This window comes from Sebastes fasciatus, chromosome 14, assembly GCF_043250625.1.
Source record: "Sebastes fasciatus isolate fSebFas1 chromosome 14, fSebFas1.pri, whole genome shotgun sequence".
NCBI lineage: Eukaryota > Metazoa > Chordata > Actinopteri > Perciformes > Sebastidae > Sebastes > Sebastes fasciatus.
Window position 1 is genome coordinate 15,394,836 of NC_133808.1, and position 22,747 is coordinate 15,417,582.

Genomic DNA, 22,747 nt, shown 5'->3' on the forward strand with positions numbered 1-22,747 from the left:
GCCTCATGGCACAAAATGACCTTAATAGGTGCTGATACTTGATATGGCTTCAAACCTCACTGTCCAAAATGGCCAAGCATGATATTGTTAGAGATTTCCATTAAGATGTTCCCGGCTTCCTCATTAGATCTCTGCTCTGACCCATTGATTCTCCTCTTTAATTAGCTGGTTTACTGGCTGCCTTATTTATTTCAATTACAGGCCACGGTAAACTGCCAGAAATCTGTCGATTGCTGTTGGAGCAATTTCTTGGCTACGGACAGAAGTCGATTAATGTACCATTTTACTTTTTAATTCCATTATCTTCTCGCCCTTGAATTACATCATTTTTTTTGTCTTTGACTGCACCAGCATTGATTTCACCTACAGTATGATCCAAACCCTTTCTCAAGCCAGTTATGTTCATTTACAACTAATTTGCAATAGCAGTGTGTTTCAGTTTCATATTAATGTTTTTAAGCCCACAATACCATAACCAAGTGGTTGCCTAAACATAACACAACACCATAGCTATAACACAAGAAACAAAGAATGGAGCAAACCTTGTGAGCTACGGTAATTGACTTTGAGTGGCTTCTAAAAATTACTTAGCGTTTAGTTTGAACACCATACAGTAACACTGCGGCAAAGGCTTGCAAAGGGATTTATTATAGCCACCTTGGTGTCTCCGTGTAAGACTGCAGGGAGTGACGATGTCAGAGCCAATATACCAATCAGTATCTCTGCATTCACATACATGAACTTATTGCTTGTGAGTATATTTTGAATTAGAAAATATAATTCCAGTGTCATTACAAGCACCAAACTATAATTATCTAATGCACAATAGTTTTAACTATAGCAAATACATACATTTGTTTGTGTTAATTAAGACATGTTTTGTGTATTATTATTGTTATATAGGAATACGATGCATACCATTTACTCTTAAATGTAAATGTCATGCAACACCTCCAGTATGTTTACAAGGGCTGGCCCCTTAGTCGATTTTTCTTTTGTCGATTAATCGTTTTTAAATGTTTTTTTCATTTCGAATGACTTATTTCCAAAACACGTATGAGCATATCTCTGTTAAACACAAAATATAAAGTGGTGCTTTTGTGTAATTCTTTGTGGAGAAACTCAGTTTCACAGATCTGTCGATTAAACCAACTGATTGAATAGTCGACAAAATCGTATGAGTGTTAGTCGACTAAGAATTTATTTGGTCGAGGATAGCCCGAAAATTTACTACATGGAAACTTGCCTGTTAGCACAATGGGTAACCTCCAGGACGCTGAAGTGCCTTAAACTTGCATTCTCTCTAATAGCCAGCAGGGGGCGACTCCTCTGGTCGCAAAAATAAGTCAGATTGTATAGAAGTCTATGAGAAAATGATCCTACTTCTCACTTGATTTATTACCTCAGTAAACATTGTAAACATGAGTTTATGGTCTCAATCGCTAGTTTAAAGTCTTCTTCAATACAGCATGATGTTCATTTAGTAAATTATGGTCCTATTAAGAGCAATATAGACCATAAAGCAGGGTATGCTTTAGTGCGTGGCTACCTTGTGATTGACAGGTCGCCACCACAGCCTTGTTTTGTCTGGGAGTTTTCCGTGTTTTCGTCTTACGACTTTAATCCTTTCACAGTGTGTTTTCAATTCATGAAAGTTAATTATAACCTATTTGGTCGCCTAAAAATGCAGTTGTACTTAGCTACACCCTCTCACGTCACTTCTAGTTGCAGAAAACCAAGATAGCAACGGCCAAAAAACAAGATGGTGACGGTCAAAACGCAAAAATTCAAGGCTTCAAAACAGCAGTCCACAAACCAATAGGTGTCGTCATGGTGACTACTTCCACTTCTTATATACAGTCTATGGTTTAGCCAAAGGAATACATGTCAGTTGAAAAGTACCTTAGCATAAGATGACGGTAAAACTTTGGCTCTCGGTCTCACCTTTTTACGTAAATGCGTAAATAAATAAATGTAATAATAATGTACCTTTTGCTTTTTCTTCAAAACTTGAAGAAGTTTGTGACTTTCAAATAGAACATGATCTAATTAAAATTTTGGACCATACATAAGCTCAGACGCTAATAGTGTTTCAGACTTGTCAAGTATATCAAGGATTCCTTAAGGTTTTCCCCCCCACATCCAATTCTCATTCATTCAAAGGGTTTTCATTTTTGTTGCAAGCAGTTTGATGTTTGAAATTGAATGTATTCTTGATGAGGGGAGCTGGGAATTGGCTGGCTGTCAGATCAGCATTATTATCTGCCTTTTAGGTTTGAAGCAAATTAGACTTGGGGTCCCCAAGGTGCCTGGACCCTTCCATACTGGCAGTGTTGAATTCTCCGAGCGTGTCACTTCCTTGATGGAAATTCACTTTAATCAGAAGAAGATTCACAGGCCCCTCTGGACTCGTTCACAGCTTTTTGATTTGTTTTCAGGGCGTGTCAGATAGAATACTTGCACCTGAAACTAAGAAATGCTCAAGTGTATCAATTAAGTACCATTTGACATTCATGACCAGTAATTAGCCTGGTGCAGGCGCACAAAAAAATAAATATTATTTAGCTATCACACCCAATGAGACACATGCAACCTCAACACATGACAGGTCCAAGAGTTAAGTAGGAATAGTTGCATCATGTACCAAGATTATGACAGAATAGTGAAACTAAGGTAAAAAATATAGGCAAAATAAAGGTTAATAGATATAAATGGGTGCAATTCATACAGCAAACCTTTCTCGATACATAAATTGGAAACATTTTACACAATTAATTACATCCAAAATGTGCAGTTGGCTGCACACCGAGCATTGGAACTGATTTGTTTTGTGTTTATCTCGAGAAGTATGCCAACAGTTTGGTGCAGTGCCTGGGGTAAAGCAACATATACGAAACTCTCTCGCTGGGGTGCATCTGTGAAATACACAATCAACTTTTCTGTGGTGGCCTTTGTTGAGGCACAGAAAGGCAGGCAATGATTTCTTTTTTTCCTGACGTTTCTTGCAAAGGAAAGGGAGATGCTGTCGTCTGAGACAATACACGGAGGATATCCCTGGTGAGAGGGCTTTGAAAATGTAAATATATCGTAGGAGCTGAATTTCAATACTGAAGCGCATGCTGTAATTTTATTAATAGAGGGAGCTGTAGAAAGTGTTTGTTTACAGCATTCTGGTGCAATTTTAGGAGTCTTTTTGATTGATTGTTCAGAAAGAAGCAGCAGATTCAAGTGCCCGGCTCAACCCTCTGAGACCCACAATAGAGCCGTTTTTGTCTTTTTTAGGGGGGTGCAGGGGGTGTTTAGGCGGAGTTAACAGGTCAGCAGTAGATGTCACATAGAAGTGAACATCATGGGAACCTGGAGATTAATGTGAGATGCTCAGCTCAGCATTGTGTGTCAAGTTGTTCTAGTCATTAATCAGAAATAAACATGAATTAAATAATTCATTTAAATAAACTGTGAAAGTGTATAAGGGTTTGGAACATTATGATTGAAGGATATGATGGTCATTCCCATGTTCACTTGTGTCTCATAAGTTGTTGCAGCAATTTTAGGGTTGATTTACAGACGTAGGCAAAGTTGTTGGTAACGTTCCGTTAAAGAGAGAAAAACCCACAATGGTCACTGAAATAACTTGAAACTGACAAAAGTAATAATAAATAAAAATTTACTGAAAATGAACTAATGAAAATCAGATATTGTTTTTGAATTGTGGTTCAACAGAATCATTTTAAAAAACAAACTAATGAAACTGGCCAGGACAAAAATGATGGTACCCCTAGAAAAGATGTAAAATAATGTGACCATAGGGACATATTAAACTAAGGTGTGTCCTGTAATTAGCATCACAGGTGTCTTCAAACTTGTAATCAGTCAGTCTGCCTATTTAAAGGGTGAAAAGTAGTCACTGTGCTGTTTGGCATCATGGTGTGTACCACACTGAACATGGACCACAGAAAGCTAAGGAGAGAGTTGTCTCAGGAGATCAGAAAGAACATTATAGACCTTCATGTTAAAGGTAAAGGCTATAAGACCATCTCCAAGCAGCTTGATGTTCCTGTGACTACAGCTGCTCATACTATTCAGAAGTTTAAGGTCCACGGGACTGTAGCCTACCTCCCTGGACGTGGCCGCAAGGGGAAAATTGATGACATATTGAAGAGACGGATAATACGAATGGTAACCAAAGAGCCCAGAACAACTTCCAAAGAGATTAGAGGTGAACTCCAAGGTCAAGGTACATCAGTGTCAGATCGCACCATCCGTCACTGTTTGAGCCAAAGTGGACTTAATGGAAGACGACCCAGGAGGACACCAAATCATAAAAAAGCGAGACTGGAATTTTCCAAAATGCATATTGACAAGCCACAAAGCTTCTGGGAGAATGTCCTTTGGACAGATGAGACAAAACTGGAGCTTTTTGGCAAGTCACATCAGCTCTATGTTCACAGACGAAGAGATGAAGCATCCAAAGAAAAGAACACTGTACCTAATGTGAAACATGGAGGAGGCTCGGTTATGTTATGGGGCTGCTTTGTTGCATCTGGCACAGGGTGTCTTGAATCTGTGCAGGGTGCAATGAAATCTGAACACTATCAAGGCATTCTGGAGCGAAATGTGCTGCCCAGTGTCAGAAAGCTTGGTCTCAGTTGCAGGTCATGGGTCCTCAAACAGGATAATGACCCAAAACACATCTAAAAACACCCAAGAATGGCTAAGAACAAAACATTGGACTATTCTGAAGTGGCCTTCTATGAGCCCGGATCTAAATCCTATTGAACATCTGTGGAAGGAGCTGAAACATGCAGTCTGGAGAAGGCACCCTTCAAACCTGAGACAGCTGGAGCAGTTTGCTCATGAGGAGTGGGCCAACATACCTGTCAACAGGTGCAGAAGTCTCATTGAGAGTTACAGAAATCACTTGATTGCAGTGATTGCCTCAAAAGGTTGTGCAACAAAATATTAAGTTAATGTTACCATCATTTTTGTCTAGGCCAGTTTCATTAGTTTGTTTTTTTAAATGATTCTGCTGAACCATAATTCAAAAGCAATGTCTGATTTTCATTAGTTAATTTTCAGTGAATTTTTATTTATTATTACTTTTGTCAGTTTCAAGTTATTTCAGTGACCATTGTGGGTTTTTCTCTCTTTAACGGAACGTTACCAACAACTTTGCCTACGTCTGTAATTTGTTACGCAGACTTGGTGCTAAATTTAACCATTTTTTTTTACCACTCGAGAATTGATACAAATTATCAATAATTTAATTTGATTTCTGCAAGAATTGTATTTTTCGGCGATTGGATGGCGAGCACTTCTGTTCTGAAAACTGCTCAGAAACCTCCTTATTGTTAATCTACCTAGGAAAGCCATCCATCCCCTGAATGTTCTAGGTCTCTAGTTTGTGGCTGTAAAGTTTCATGAGGCTGTGATTATCCTAGAGGTCACAACAGGTACATTTATACAGTTTAAAAAATTGGTCTCAATACAATGAAATGGCTACTATGGGGACTAACATCATCACAAATGAATACAGTTGGGCTCATTAGATCCACAAGAGTCTCAGCTTTACAGTGATTCCCAATTTAAGTAATTGCAAGACTGTTTAGGGACCTCAGTTTGCAGAAATATTCAAACACCATTTTGGAATAGATGAAAATAACACATTTATAATGTGAATGAATCTCAAGTGCAGTGAAGGGATTTTTGTTTTGTAATCTGCCTCTTGGACCTTGTTGGCGAAAACCACACATCCTCACACATGAACATGCATACACACTGTTTCACACTTTTTTTTGCTGCCTCTGCTTTTTCATAAACATGCCTGGACAGGCGAAAACGCAAATGAAACACATGCTATCAGCGCGCTTACTCGGACATTTCAGTAAACAGCGCAGTTTGGATCTCGACGTTGCCTTTCTGTTCCCATCCATCTTGTCTTATCTATGTTTATAAGCCATCAGGTGTGTTGTGTCTTACCGGTTCCCGCAGGTAATTTGACTTGCAATGTATTTTCAGAACATCTTCCAGGCACCCAGAATAGTCCAAATCATTATGGTTTCTGGCAGATACAGTGCAGAGCTAGCGGAGGATTAAACCAGAGAGGAGCCGAGGAGTGTCATGATTTGGTTTGTTTGTCCCAGCTGTGTTGTTTACAACCCCCTGTGCTCTAGTCTGCTCAGCCCAGCACAACAGACCTCAGACAGCAAAGAGGCGTCGGACTCCAGGAGCTTTGTTGAGCCTATCTCCCCCCACTCTTATTTGCAGGCTCTGCGTGTCCGCCATTGGAGAGTGATTGACCACTAGCCTTAGATTGAAATTGATTGCATAAGGGCAATAACAATGAAAGACTGTTGGTATTCTGGCAGTGGCAGTGGTGGAGTGTCAAAGGATGCGAAGCCGCTGTCACAAGAACAACTGGGTTCTATATTAACGTATTGTCTAGTAGTCAGATTCCTAAGATCGGAGTAGGACTTTGATCCAAGAGATACTGTGTTTCTAATTGGGTTGTATTGATCCATTCTCCTGCTGTTCATGACGGCACAGTTGTGATGAATGTCCGTCTGCTGTGCTGAATGAAAAACTGAAGTAACCAGCCAAACGTTGCCTTAAGTTCAGCTGGGTTGTCTGGGGATGTGCGGTGCAGAGCAGCCAGTTTTTCAAGTTTTGGATCAATGCTGTTGGAAGATTTTAAACCAGTTCAGGGTCCAGGATCAGTTTATTATTACCCTATTACCCTAATGAGACAAATCCTTACAATCTATTTTTTTCAATCATCAAAAAGCATCAAGAAAATGTATTGAACTAAATCAAAGAATTCCTTGACGACTGGATTTTCATGAAAAAACAAGTCGCTTTGTGTTACAATGGGACGGACAGGGTGCATGTACACAAACTTATGCCCTCGAAAGAGAGAGAGACTCGGATACCGTCCCTCATGAAATCATCACATCTGTTTTATTGATCTGCCACTTTAATTGAGCAATACAATCATCTGACATCAGCAACACATTTTGTTATCACATCAATCAATATTTGGTAATAATATTAGGTATTTAAACAAACAAAATGTGGTGTGCTTTGTTGGAGAGGCACATGGTTTCTTTCAGATTACCCATCTCATGCACTACGGTCAGGATATAGTGACCGTTTCATAAAAATAACTTTTTAAAATCATATTTGCTCCAATCTTGCCTACTGCCGCTTTAAAAATGTCAAACAGTTCTGTCTTAGTATATAATAGCATAACCAAAAACTACAATATGCATAACTATATATAACATTCAAGTGTAGTTTGAGTGTATTTTATATTGAACAGACACTTATAGAACAATAAGCAATTGTTAGCAGATGAATAAGTATGAATGAGGAAAAAAGGATAAACCTAATCTCACCCTTAAGCCTATTGATTTTATGTTGCATTTATTATTCTGGCATTTGTGTATGACCATAGAGTTACCTAACCATCAGACATGTTGTGTGGCATTTATTTTAGTTGCTCTGAGCAATTGACATTAAGTAATTAGTCAGCTCAGTGCACGTCTTTGAAAATGCATCTGACATTTATAACGATCGCCGAGGTAGTATACAAATGCACGACATGTTTTGGCTCATTTCTGAAAGTTTCAGAGATCCATACCATCGACGTTGACACGGGCTTCATCTAAGAGTATCTGCCACTGATTCATTATGCTGCATTAGATGCCCTGGGAGGAGGGAAGGGGCAAAGCTTGAAGGATTGCACAGCATATTAAATCTGTCTTGCTGAACATCAGCAGAATGAAGAAATCCCATGAAGATCCAAATGCAGATATAAAATAACAAGTCGCCGGTTGAAAACGGATGATTTTTACTAGCAATCCCAGTAAATGGAGAGTATAATTGTAGGCAGTGATATGATAAGAATATATTTATATATTAAATAGGGCTGTCAAAGTTCACACGATAATAACGCGTTAACGCAAACTCGTTTTAACGCCACTAATTTCTTGAATGCATTCATGCAGCTTGCGAATTTACGAATGAAGCAGGTTGAGTTTTAAAGCCAAAATGAAGATACTGGTATCATATAAAACCAGAAAGCTTAAGGAATCCATTGGTACCAACCATGTTTGTTGCCTGTTAGGCTTGGATTTATCATGTTATGATCTGAGCATATTTTTTTGTGCTAAATGCAGTACCTCTGAGGGTTTCTGGACAATATTTGTCTTTGTTTTGTGTTAATTGATTTCCGATAACTAATCTACATTTGCATGAAGCAGCATATTTGCCCTCTCCCATGTTGATACGACTATTAAATACTTATCAAATCTCCCTTTAAGCTATATTTTGAACAGATAAAAATTGTGCGATTAATTTGTGATTAACCTTGATTAATCTTGATTAACAATCATGCGATCAATCGCGATTAAATAATTTAATCGATTGACGTCCCTTAAAGGAACTGTTTGTAACTTTTTGCCGGTGTCTTCGGCTGCCGGCTGCGGTCGCGAGGCGATAACGTAACTCGTTGAGGAGCCCCGCTGCTGAAGCCTGCGCTGAGCAGGAAAAGCCAACACTAGGATCAGCAGTGATTCATGGAGAGACCTTCGTCTGGTCAGCTAACATTACTGCCAAGCAGCTGAAATATAGAGTGATATTGTGGTTTTCGCTGACGTCTGTCGCCTCACTGTTTTGAGCGATGCTCGTTCATGTCTATGTAGAGCGAGCAAGCGCGAGCTCGACGCTGACTTTCGTTGATTTCAAGGCCACAGGTGTCGCTGTTAAGCAGCATTTCTGAATCTTACAAATAGTCCCTTTAAATATATACATATATATATTGTTATACATATATATATATATATGTATATATATATATATTTTAAAGCAGATTAATCACTTACTATTAAAGGATGATTTTATTGATGTATTTTTGTAACTTTGTTGCATGCAATGTCCCTCTGTGTATAGTGTCTTGCATGTGAAACTAATTTGAGATTAATTGTAGTAAATACATTTATTAACTCATCATTAAATTAAATTATGAACACATGTTTAAGTGATCCTCAGATATTTGCAAAACCTACAGCAACATAATGAAACATACTTAATTATGGACAGCTAAGTGTTTGTACTTGAAACAAACCACGGTCTTTAAACACCACTACCATAAATGAGCCCAGACTAGACTGGGGCAGCCAGGGCCATCAGACTGCAGATAAATCACTGAAATGGTCAGGTCTAATGACAGCACACTTATCTTTATGTGCTAATCTACCCAGCTTTATTGCTTTACCCTGGCTGTTTGCTAGTGTTTGCAGGTTCTGCCAGGTGGAATTCCTCTCCTCATGGTGGTCCACATTCAGATTAGACTGCAATCCAATGTTAGGAGAATGCTAATTCATTTTCTAAGTCAGTTCGGGCTTTATTTTGTACAAGATTGGAGAGGATAATGATTTAAAGCTGTGAATTTTGTAAGTGAGTTAAAGCTGAATTGGAGTAAATATGATTTAAAAAAAAGTTATTTTTATAAAACAGTCACTATATCCTGACAGTAGTGTATGAGACAGGTATCTGAAAAAAAAATCATGTGCCTCTGTGTCCTCCGGTGTCCTCCGGTGTCCTCCGGTGTCCTCCGGTGTCCTCCGGTGTCCTCCGGTGCTCCTAACGGCTTCTGCAAGATTTCACAGACTGGATGAAAACAACCAATCAGAGCCGAGCTGGAGCCTTGGCGTCTCTGAGCAGCTGTCAATCACTCGTGAACTCCGACCAAACGGTCAAACTAGGCAACGCTGATCAAATATGAATCAATATTCTGTTACTGTAATGCCTATTTTTCACCTCAAATGTTTTCAGAAACGTCTTTTAGTTTACTGTTTGTTGAGATAAGTTGAGGAAATACCAAGCACCGCCCACCAGCCGGAGCACACTTTCTCATTTTACAGCTAAACAGTACACTACAAGATGTTTCTGAAACATTTTACGCAAGAAATAGACATTACAGTAACAGAATATTGATTCATATTTGATCAGCGCTGCCTAGTTTGACCATTTGATCAGAGTTCGTGAGTGAGTGACAGCTGCCTCCGTTGAATGAACAGCCAATAGGAATGCTCTCTCTCAGAAATGACCTGTGATTGACCAAAGTCTCCCATCACCGGCTAGATTTTTTAAAGCCTGAAAACAGAGCCATGAGGAGGAGCAGAAGTTTAGTTTTCTCTCAGAACACTTGAATGACAATATGCTGAAAGGTTATTATGGAATTTTTGCCCAATGATGCTAAAAACATTCTGCCTACTGCAGGTTCAATTTAATTTTTTCCTTTTGAGGATTGCAAACTAAAGTACACTTTGGTTTGGATGGTATTACCTGACTATGCGACAGACACACAGGATTTAGCACGGAGAAAATGTGTTTTGTTGTTTGCTGTATTTGCATACTGTAACTGTTGATCGTTCTTCATTATATTAATAGATTCATTTCTCATCCTCGGCCTAAGATATGCCCCAAAGACATGTTTGTTTCTAACGCAATGAACAATTCCTGAGGTGATGAAGAATGAGTAACGAAAACATAGTCAGAGTCTTCCCTTGCCTCGGGCTTGTGGAGAATGTGTGGGACCTCTCTGGCCATACTTTACAGAAGACGGAGAGGAGTGCTGATGCAGAGACGCATCATTTTATCACATATGCCTCCGGTTTTGCAGTTTTGTATGTACCTGTAAGGTGTGGGTACAAATGTGACAATTCATTAGCGTCATAAGAACTCAAAATAATTGACTTTATGGGAATGAATCAACACCTTACAGTGAACAAGGATTATTATTGTACCAGATGTGCATGTATTTATATAATAGATACTTCACATATTATGTGTATTATAAAGGAACAAGAGCAACTTGTTGTACAGCAGTTTCATCCCAGCAGTGAGGAGAAACAGCCTCACTGCACGATAGCATCATGCTTTACAGTTCTTACAGGGCTCTTTATGTGCTTCGCTCTGCTGGTTTTGTGTCTTTTTTAAAGATGATTTCCGGAGATCATCTTCTTACAATATATCATGACAAAATTAAACATTCACAAATTCCTAAAAAGCCCCAAAAAAGTGTAGAATATACATGAACTGGCTTGACTCTACCCAAATTAGTAATGTATTTGTAAGGTTCACGGTAACGGAGCACGAGACAGGTAATCTGAAAAAAATCATGTGCCTCTATGTCCTCCGGTGCTCCTAACAGCATCTGCAAGATTTCACAGACCGGAGGAAAACAACCAATCAGAGCTGAGCTGGAGTCTGCCGTCCAGCTGCCGTCTCTGGACAGCTGTCAATCACTCGCGAACTCCAATCAAGCGGTCAAACTAGGTAGCGCTGATCAAATATGAATCAAAATTCTGTTACTGTAATGCCTATTTCTCGCATAAAATGTTTTCAGAAACATCTTCTAGTGTACTGTTTGGCGGTAAAATGAGAAGGTTAGTGACCCGGCAGCCACGTTGAGATCAGTTGAGGAAATACCAAGCACCACCCACCAGCCGGAGCACAGCCAATAGGAACGCTCTCTCTCTGAAATGACCTGTGATTGGCCAAAGTCTCCCTTCACAAGCTAGATTTTTTAAAGCCTGAAAACAGAGCCATGAGGAGGTGCAGAAGTCTAGTTATTTTCATATCTTACTATACGCTGAAAGGTTATTATGGAATTTTTGCCCAATGATGCCAAAAACATTCTGCCTCCTGCAGGTTTAAGAGCAGGTGAAAAAAAGGGTTTGCGAAGATTTTTTTTCTAAATTCTTCTTTTTATCATTTGTGAAAACAGGTGAAAACTTTTTTTGTCAGGATCATTTTTCTTTCTTTCAAAGTTCTTATTATTGGATTTTCACAAGTAATCTTACAATACAGATGTATTTGGGATGCATGTGGTCAAAACAAGAAAAAAAGGAAAAGAGGGAGAAAGATAAATTAAAGAAATTATTAATAAAAATACACTGTTACAAGAAAAGTTCTGCACCCCAACAATTTCCATAATATGAGCTACATACAGAATAATAATTACTATAATTAAGTATAAGTTAAAGGAATTCAAAGGAGCAAGCGAAATGGAAACACCCTCAGTCCTCCTCCAGCAGAAGGCAGAAAAGTCAGAAGTCCGCTACTCAGAAACTGCCTTTGAAAATATGTGAGAAAGGTACCCCAAACCTCATACAACTTTTGGTCCGATCCGTGGACGGAGTACCAAATCTCCTCAAGATTGAGGCATGACATCAAGTCTCTAAGCCATCTGGAATGTGTGGATGGGGTATCCTTCTTACATTTAAATGAAATAACAAGACGTGCTAGTAGAGGGGCGAAGGAAGGGGCATTACGTTTTGCGGCAGGTAAATGTAACTTGTTCCACCAGGGGGTCAGGTTCAATTATACATTTTAAGACTTGGAACAGATCACCAATTTCCAAAATTGTTCTTGGCTCGAACATAGCCAATACATATGTATTAATGAGCCAGGATCATTATTTGAAGTGTTTGTTGTTGTAATACTCATTTCGGCCACAAGAAGCTGCGTGCACCACTACCCCATGTTCTAAACAGGATGAAAGAAAGAAGAAGAGAAGAAAACATGAATGCTTTTAGTCCTATTTTAGTAGGTAGTGGTGCACTTCAGCCTCCTGTGGCCGCAATGATCCTGACTGAAAAAAAAAAAAAAATGCCAAAAATGTTTTTTTCACCTGGCAAAACCTTTTTTTCCTCTTGTTTTCACAGGTGAAAAAACTGACAAAACCTTTTTTTCACCTGTTCTTAAGTCATAAATACAGGATATAAAACTATTTAGATCAGACTTATGAAATGGATCACCATCATTTTTTTCCTCACTTGCCTCTCAGGGCTTCCGTAGAATCCCTCACGGAGGAACAACCTTAAATTATCAAGGGTCTTGTGACACATCTGATTAATTAAGGTTTTAGAGTAGGAGTATAATAATAATTAAGGTCTCTAAATTATTCTAATTTCTTTGTCCTAATCTGAACCTTTTGGGAATAACATCATAAACGTTAATTCAAAACATTAATGCACGCCAATAGCAGATTATTACTCTTGCTTGTGTCTGCACAGTATAATAGGCAATAAGGAAACCCTCAGTGAAAATATAGTTTAAACTGATTTAATTAAAACCCCTTGACTTGATTTCAGGTGACAGCAATTAGCTTTGCGCTTGTGGTTGAATGTGATTAGTTCTTTTTAAACATAATTACAATCTGCAGTTAAAAGACGTGTGTACAAGTGAGGTGTTTTATTTTCAGTTTTTAATTGAGTCATGTTATCCCTACAGGAATAAACTGATATATATTAAAATAAACTGATTTTAGCATCTCAATTTCAACTGATAATTGAGCTGCTTTTAGTATTCTGCTTATTGTGGTATCCATTTTCTTCTGAAAACAACATAATTAGCTATCTGTTGTTTTGAGTAATGAAAATGTTAAATACTTCACAGATTACATGTTTACATTTTTTGCATTTCAGACACATTGGTAAATTAGAATTAGAATAAATGTGGGTGTTAAAACTAGGATGTTAACGTGATAATTGCACACACTGATTTGTTTTAACATCATTCATTTCTTTAACGCATTAATGCAGGTTGTGATCTTAGGTTATAGCGGGCGTGAAGATACTGACATCATATGAAACTAGAAAACCTAAGGAATCCATTGGCATACTAGTGTGCTGGGAAGGAAGCTAAATAATGCTCCAAACTTGTGCTAAATTTTGGCAAGGAAAACCTGGCATGACCATTTTCAAACGGGTCCGTTGAGCTCTGACCTCAAGATATGTGAATGAAAATGGGTTCTATGGGTACCCACAAGTCTCCCCTTTACAGACATGCCCACCTTATGATAATCACATGAGGTTTTCAAGACAGCACACTGACACACTGACATCTGTTGTTGCCTGTTGGATTTGAATTTGCCACATTATGATTTGAGCATATTTTATATGCTAAATGCAGTACCTGGGAGGGTTTCGGGACAATATTTGTCATTGTTTTGTGTACTTAATTGATTTAAAATAATATATATATGTATACATTTGCATAAAACAAGCATATTTATTTCCAATGTTTATAAGAGTATTAAATACTTGACAAATCTCCCTTTAAGGTACATTTTGAACAGCTAAAAAAAACGTGTCATTAATTTGCGATTAATCACGATTAACAATGGACAATCATGCGATTAATCGCTATTCAATTTTGTAATTGACTGACAGCCCTAGTTAAAACAGATTTTTTTGTGGCATGTTCCATTTGAAATTGCAGACTTATATATTGGAAGGGTTTGTGAGCCTTAGTAGCCATGACGTTGTTTTGATGATGATTATCAATCATCATTGTTAATCATGATTGATTAACAATGGACAATCATGCGATTAATCGCTATTCAATTTTGTAATTGACTGACAGCCCTAGTTAAAACTGATTTTTTTGTGGCATGTTCCACTTGAAATTGCAGACTTATATATTGGAAGGGTTTGTGAGCCTTAGTAGCCATGACGTTGTTTTGAGCCTCATGCTTCTTGGGTCGAAGTGGTCTCAAGTGGAGGTCTAGGCAATAGCAATTCAAAAAGAGCTCTGCAAGCGATTTGGTTAAACCTCACCTGGAGTAAAGGTGCCACTGGTGCAGGCTTGGGAGTGGGAGCATACGGTCAAGGGTTTGATGACTATAACCCCTTGAGTTCAAGAACTCTTATTACTTTGATTAGTAATTTTGCATCAGTGAAGCCTGTGTTTGTTTATTCCACTCTCAGCGGGTACTCTGCTGAGACACAGCATCTCGTTCCACTGGGAGTGGATTAAGAGTCCCTGTGCTCTGAGCATCTGTTCAGTGCAGCAGGAGATGTTACGTCTCCTCACAGCTCCAGACTACTCATGCAAACGCCTGTTTTTACATCTCAGAGATATTTGAATGGGGACACAGTTGCAGAAGGTGTAGGCTATTTCTCCAAGGAAGCATTTCAATTGTTTAATGCCAAAAAAATATAACTAAAAAATAGACATCAAATGTAAAAAATTGAAGAGGCTGGGAAAAAAAAACACAAACACTGAAACTTTTTCATATGCAGTTATTTCCCAGTTTAGAAATGTTCAGAGTCCCCCAGTGAGCGGTGGGTTGGTTTGGCAGGTTGAGAAGTTGACTGCATAAAATGTAGATGAATTATAACTGACTGTTCAGAGACTCTCCGTTTGAAGTGAGTTGGTTTTGTGGTGAGTTTCTTTCACTTTAAGTGCTTCAGACCAAGAAGAAAGGATTTTTTTAGGAGGATTTTTCTTTTAAATTCCATGTTTGTATTTCAGAAGAAGGTATTTAGGAGGTTTGTGCAGTTCATAGCAATAGACAAAAACTTTATGTTGGAGATGATCAATGCATATAATTGTTTATGACTAGAGTTGTTTATTGCTTAGCTCTTTCTTTTCTCAGTCTCTTTTTTATCAACAAATCCTCTCTAATAGCTGGGACAGAGCGCTTCAGATAGAGGCCGCTATGAGAAAAATAAAGCATTTTTTGAACATTAAATTATGTAAACATGTTCCAGTAGAAACCCAAATACGAGTATGCACCTGAGAATAATCATAATAGGTCCTTTTTAATAGTTAATTTTCTTAATTTAACCTGTATTTAATTCACCAGGATTTCTCTTGAGATAGACCCTCTGTTTGAAAATCAATTTTTTAAACTAATTGTCTAATAGAAACAATTACATTCTTCATGAAACATGTTTTGAAAGTGGTGGTGATACAGTAGCAGCGGTCGGAGAAGAAGTTGATCTTGTGAGATTATTCCAAGGTCAGGGTGCCTTGTATGAAAAGGCAGTTTTGCTGAGTTCAGACTAGACTGTAGGTGCACTGATGTTTATCCATCCAGATGACGTGGTATGATAACGCGCAGAAATAGGAGGAAGCATTTTACAGAGGTCCAAGAAAAGGTATATATGAAGAATCCTCCTACTGGTATTTTCAATGAGGTCAATCCAGTTAACATGTTTGAATTAGAGCGATGAGTACATGAGTCAACATCATGTGCTTTCAGCTGTTCTCTGGGAATAGCTGATAACACAGATTTATCTGAATATATGAATTTCAAATGTTCTGTGAAAAAGCCATTAATCAGACTAATCATCATAGCATGAATCTAGGATTACTAACAAAACAGTCATATATGTAGCCCATAAAAACATGTTAATTGGACTAATGCTTTGCTCTGATTACTGTTCATATCTATATTGTATCAGCATGTAAAGAAGATCATGACCAAGTCTCAACAATATCTCCCAAAATTTCCGCTAAATTTGAATTAAAATTACAAGGGTTCAAGGCTAGCTGACCAAACACATATATACTTCATGTGGTGCTCTCAGACTGAGAACCATTCAAGAATGTCACATTCAGACACTGCATGCAAACTTACCAGAACTACTGAATGACTCGCATACATCCAATGCCTTTCCCCTGTCGTGTCCACAAGCACGAACACCAACAAACAATGCCCCCATTTACAGAGCCAGGGCTGTGTGTGAACACCAGATGCTTTTTCAGCACACACACACACACACACAGAACAGACAGATAGCGGACTGTGAGGAGATATTCCAGCCCAGTCACGCAGCAGTTTATGAAATAGTCATGAAATTGAATGCATTAATTCGCGTACATAGGCACGAATTTAAAGAAACTTCCGTGATGGTCAGCACGAAATCGATTTGTATGTAATCCATGTAATTGTGAACCATAATTACATGGAAGCGAACGCCGCATAGGGAGGAGGTCGCAGTGGATGGATGGGTAAAAAAACACAGGACTTTTGCCAAGGTGACCGGTGTTTGTGTATCGTGTGAAATCACAAGTCCAAGTTGATTTATGCGTCAAGTATTTAAGTTACAGCACTTCTCAAGTTATTTGAACCCAAACCGCGATCATTTCCTAAACCTAACTAAGTAGTTTTTGTCACGTAACTTCTGTACTTAAAGGTCACATATTATACTCCATTTAAACTAGTTATTATAGGTCTCAGACACCTCCAAACCATGTCTCTGAAGTTTTTTTTTCAAAAAAAAAATCAGATCATGCATTCCAGCATGTCTCTATAACCTCTGTTTCAGCCCATTTCCAAAAGTGCTGATTTCTGTGTCTGTAGCCTCTGTCTCCTCCCACTCTGCTCTGATTGGTCAGCGTTTTCTGTCAATCAAACGTCCTCAACAACAGCGTCACCCTCCCCCTCCCTCCCGGAGAAGCGCTCTCTCTCTCTCTCTCTCTCTAGAGAGAGAGACGAGTGGAGAGATAGCAGCTAGAATAAAGTTTATAAACCACTTTAAAGTTTATAAACCAGAAACTTCACCCAGCGCACGTTACCGGAGGAATCTGATCAGAAATCGGCGACACATGATGAACATCTGCGGTCCAGATTCCAGGTTTTCCTGACGGTTTCTCTCAGGTAAATAATGCTGTTTATATCTCTGTTAGTTAGCTCAGTGTTTACCTCATGCATCAACTCTGTAAACCGTAAACATACACTCTGTTTTACGTTTGACTTTACAGATCCATCTGTGAGAAATGACCGACAGAATCATCCCAGAGGAGAGCAGACAGCTGAGAGCAGATAGCTGAGAGCAGACAGCTGAGAGCAGACAGCTGAGAGCAGACAGCTGAGAGCAGATGGCTCTGTTTACATGGAGATACAGAGCTAACCCGTTAGCATGTAGCTAACCCGTTAGCATGTAGCTACATGCTAACGGGTTAGCTACATGCTACCGCTATGACACGGTGTGTAAACACAGCGACCATCAGGGTGAAAAATAGAAGATGTGAAACAGTAGTCAGTTCATTATTTCTGCTAAAAGATAAATGTATGGAAGATCAGAGTAATGGTATATTATTTACAGTAGTAGCTGTCTCTGTGTTACCATGACTACAGACCACCGGAGCTTAGCTTACCATAGTTTACCAGAGCTGAAGACTTTCTCCTGTACCATGTTAACATAACTAACTAACAGGTGAGATGATTACAAATGCTGTGAATAATTAATATTGTCATCTGTCTACTCAAATAAAGTTTGACTGTGAAACAGAAATATGTTGTGTTGCTTACAAGTCACTATTTACTACCTGTAATCTGCTACATGCATGACATCAAATATATATAATATATAAATATCATCTGTTTAAACAGTGTAATTACATAAAGCCTTTGTGAATGAACATGTTATATCTAGATGATGGGAGTACATGAAGCCTGTTCTGCTGGTTCTTGCAGACTAACTGTAGGAGCTACTTTGCTCAAGTTCGGTTGAGGAGGAGAGACAGTGACGCGCTGTGGGCCGGGGTCAGCTACTGAAGGTTCTCTCTGGTTCGACCAGGAAACCCTCACGTGACTTGCATTCTCTAATGACGTCAGAATACAAGGAAAAAAGCGAATTTTTTTTCTGCACCCATTTCCGGACAAACGGAGGAGGAGAAAAAGAGAGAGGATGGTCTTTTATGATACTATGGTGGCCTGTAGACACACTGGGGACAGATATTGATGTTTAAAAGACATGGAAAAGTGCATTTTGCATAATAGGTGACCTTTAAGTTACAGCACTTCTGGTGTTATTTTAACCCAAAACCACAATATTTTTCTTAACCTTACTAAGTAGTTTGTTGCCTAAGCCCAACCAAGTCAATCTTTTCCTAAACCTAACTAAGTAGTTTTGTTTTCAAAAGACTGGAGCAGAAATTGACACGTGTGTCATGTGTTGCTGGACATTCTTAGGAAAACGCATGGAGAATACGTTATTGAAAGTCCTGCTGAGCGTCACTTGAAAAAAAGGAAAATTCTTGTCTTTGTGCACTAATCAGATTAAATTTCGTGACTATTTCACCAACTGCCGTGAGACTGTATTGGATATTTACTGACTTTGACAAAAAGTGTATTGGATTATAATCGCTGTCTCCACCTTTAAGCAACAAAGAAAGAAAGAAAGATGTCATAGGGCAAAACAAATCCATCCATCCATTTCTGTACTTGCAACACATCAGACCACTTTCAGTCAGGTAGACTACTTTGAGTAATTTTCCCGTTTCTGTTGTTATGACTCCAAAGAGAGGCAGAAATCAGGTCATCATGGGTTTGTCAGTTTATCTACATTCTCCATATCAATTTTCAATTTCCACCCAAAAACATGAATCCCCCTGAGCTTTTCTGAGAAAATAACATTTGTCTGTTTCCACTGGAAACCTTCTTAACTAACTGATCATGAGTTATTTTGCTTTTCCTATTAACTGCACATGCACAGTAACCTGGACAACTAATAAAATGCAGAATCACCATGATAAGTCAATGCACAGACCTATGCAATACTACTATACACATAATAACAAATTCAACTCAATTATTTACAGTCAAATCTGGCTCTTACAGGTTGATTCTTCAACTTCAACATTGGTCTTAGGCGAAACGCCGTGCACACACAGACTTATAAAACACAATGAAATATATAAAATACATCACAAAAGTATGTAAAAGCATGTCAAAGCTGCACAGTTACCATTTAGTTGTAGCTAAGATGAGGTGTTTCAGGTACCTGGTAAGGATGTGGCGCTCTCCAAGGTGCTGATTAAGCAGCTGTCAGTGAACTGAACTTGTTTAACCCCTTAACACTCCACTATTCTGTCTTTCAGAGGTTGTGGCTCAAGCTAGAGTGAAGATACTGATATCATATGAAACTAGACATAAGGAATCCATTGGCACCAACCATGTCATGCTGGCTTGTCGCGAAGAATGCAAAATAATGCTGCGAAGTTACGCGGAATTTTTGAGAAAAAAACTGGCATGGCCATTTTCAAAGGGGTCCTTTGACCTCTGACCTCAAGATATATGAATGAAAATGGGTTCTATGGGTACCCACGAGTCACCCCTTTACAGACATGCTCACTTTATGATAATCACATGCAGTTTTGGGCAGTATAAATGTGTAATTTTCGCCAATTCTAAAATGGTATATTTGAACATTTCTGCAAACTGGGGTCCATAAACAGTCTTTGAATTGCATAAATTATGTTTCACTGTAAAGCTGAGACTCTTGTGGATCCAATGAGCCCAATAGTATTCATGTGTGATTATGTTAGTCCCCATAGTTCATTGTAGTGAGACCATTTTCTGAAACTTGACCTCACTGTATAAAATGACCTGTGGTGACCTCTAGGATAAACAAAGCGTCATGAAACTTTAAAGCCTCAAACTACAGACCTAGAGCATTCAGAGGATGGATGGCTTTCCTAGGTAGATTGACAACATGGGGGTTCTGAGCAGTTTACACAACAGAAGTGCTCGCCATCCTATTACCAAAAAATGCAATTCTTGCAGAAATCTCCAAATGTCAAAAGTTTTTGATTCCAAATCACAGCATAGTATTTTCTATGGTGTTCCTCAAGGTCTTTGGTGTCTTAATGTGGTATTTTGGAGGAATATTTGATAATTTCTATCAATTCTTTACTGGTAAAAAAAAGGTTAAATCTAGCACAAAATCTGTGTAACAAATGGTATCAACCCAAAAATTGCTGCAAAAATGTATGACACATAACAGTTCATGGGAATGGCCATCATATACTGCTATTATAATGTTCTAAGCCCTTATACGCTTTCACAATTTAATTAAATTAATTAATTAAATTATTAATTTGAATTTCTTATTAATAACTAGAATAACTTGCTGAACATTGCTGAGCTGCACCTCAATTCTTCAGGTTCCCAGCTTTCAGATGATGTACACCACTTCTATGTGGCATCTACTGTTGACTTTTTATACCCCTTAACATCCCACACCACTACCTCTCTAAAAAAACAAAAAGAGAGCGGAATGGTAAGGGGTTAACTATTGGATCATATGAGTTATTTCTCTTCGTTGCTAAGTCTTCAGTGTGCCTTTGCCTGATAATATGTTCTTCATATAGCTACTCTGACAGTTTGGAGTATAATTCCATCCATCCTGTTTGATGCCTCCTGCGCTATCAAGTGATTGCCAAGCTATAGTTTAGTCACCTCGATGGCTGTAGTGTTTACTGTTTTGCCAAGAACTCTTTGTGGTTTTGTTTTGATAATAAAAGTAAATTTTTAGTGCATCCTCAGTTTCCTGCCTTTTAACTGCTCTTGAGTTTATGACTCACTATTTTTTTTATTTTTTTTTACCCTCCTTTGGAGGAGAGCTGGGTACGACCAGCTGGAGCGAGAACCCAAGATAAACTCAGAACACACAGGAGGGTCTACATCTCTCTGGCTGGTCGGGGGGTGCGTGGGAATCCCAAAAGAGCTGGAGTAAAAACATGTTTTGGCAATGCAATGTATCCGAAAATAGAATATGCATATACACATACTGTACATTCAGACAGAAACCCTTCCTGCAGCACTTTAAAGTCTAGTTAGGCAACTTGACAGCTATCTTAACTGAGAATTCCCCATGAAATTAATTTTTCATTGTATTAAAAAGTTTCATTTGGATGAAACTGTCCCTTGAGTTTCAAAGTTGGATACATTTAATTATCTGTGACATGTACGGGTCAAAAAGTCATCCTACAAAAGAAGAGCGCAGAATTCTTGAAGGGAGCTGTATAGGATGGCTTATAGACCACTAACCACTGTCAGCATATGACACTACATTTGTACCATAGATCACGTGAGCAATAGTCAACTATTTTATTTGTAATATTTGAAATGATACCATGCACATGACCACACACACTCCAATCATCTGAGACAGAGACAGACGTGTACATTTGGTTTAAATGGTATATCTGGTAATGGTATCTTTGAGGAATCCTCTATATCTTTACAGAGCAAATAGTTGTTTGCTGCTATAATAAAGGTGCTATTGATAACATTGATAACATTCAGACACTAGATGTTGCATTTTCCCTCCCTCCTTCCATTGCATTTACTTCACAACAAGTCGTTGCCAGGCACTTACCTTCAATCTCAGCCATTTATCTGTTTTTTTCCACACTAACTGACGACCCAAAGATACCACGTGATACCAACGTCATTTTACTATTGGCTCACAAGCCTTGTTAGAAGTGGGAACCAAACGTCAGATATCTTTCACAGAGGTAAACAAAACATTGATTTTCGACCCGCCAATTTTTTTTTAAATGTTTAATTCACAATCATAATTTTTTTTCAGGAAAAGCCATACTCTAATTTGACACTTTTCTAAAAGCTCTGTGGATGTATTTAATATAAAAAATGTGTCTACATAAAAAAGTTATCAATAAGACCTTTAATTATCTGAATCTAGCATCTTTAAGAATTATGTGTTTTCTGATTCAAATTCCAACAAGGTTTCTGAATTTGATCCTATACCAAAGTTTACAATGTCAAAACGGCTCCTGTGGTCAATGGACATATTGCACCAACATGGACATACATAAACATTTTTACAATAATTACTGATGTTCCTAAAAGCAATGACTTCATAAAAGGAGTGGATTTGGATATTTGATCCAAAATCTGCAGTGTCACCCTTTGAAACAAATCACTTTAAAGCACCTTTCAAAATGTGGCATCCCGTCTCAATAGGAACCCTGCTGTGCACAGTGACGGCAGCCATGTTAATCCACTGTTGATCTACCCTCGGATCAAGCTGTTCCAAAATCAATAAAGCCATGAAAGCTTGCCTTCTGGTCTTCATCACATCCTTTACATCCTCTAGTTAATACAGTTTGATACCGTGCAACTGCTGTTTCACGTCGG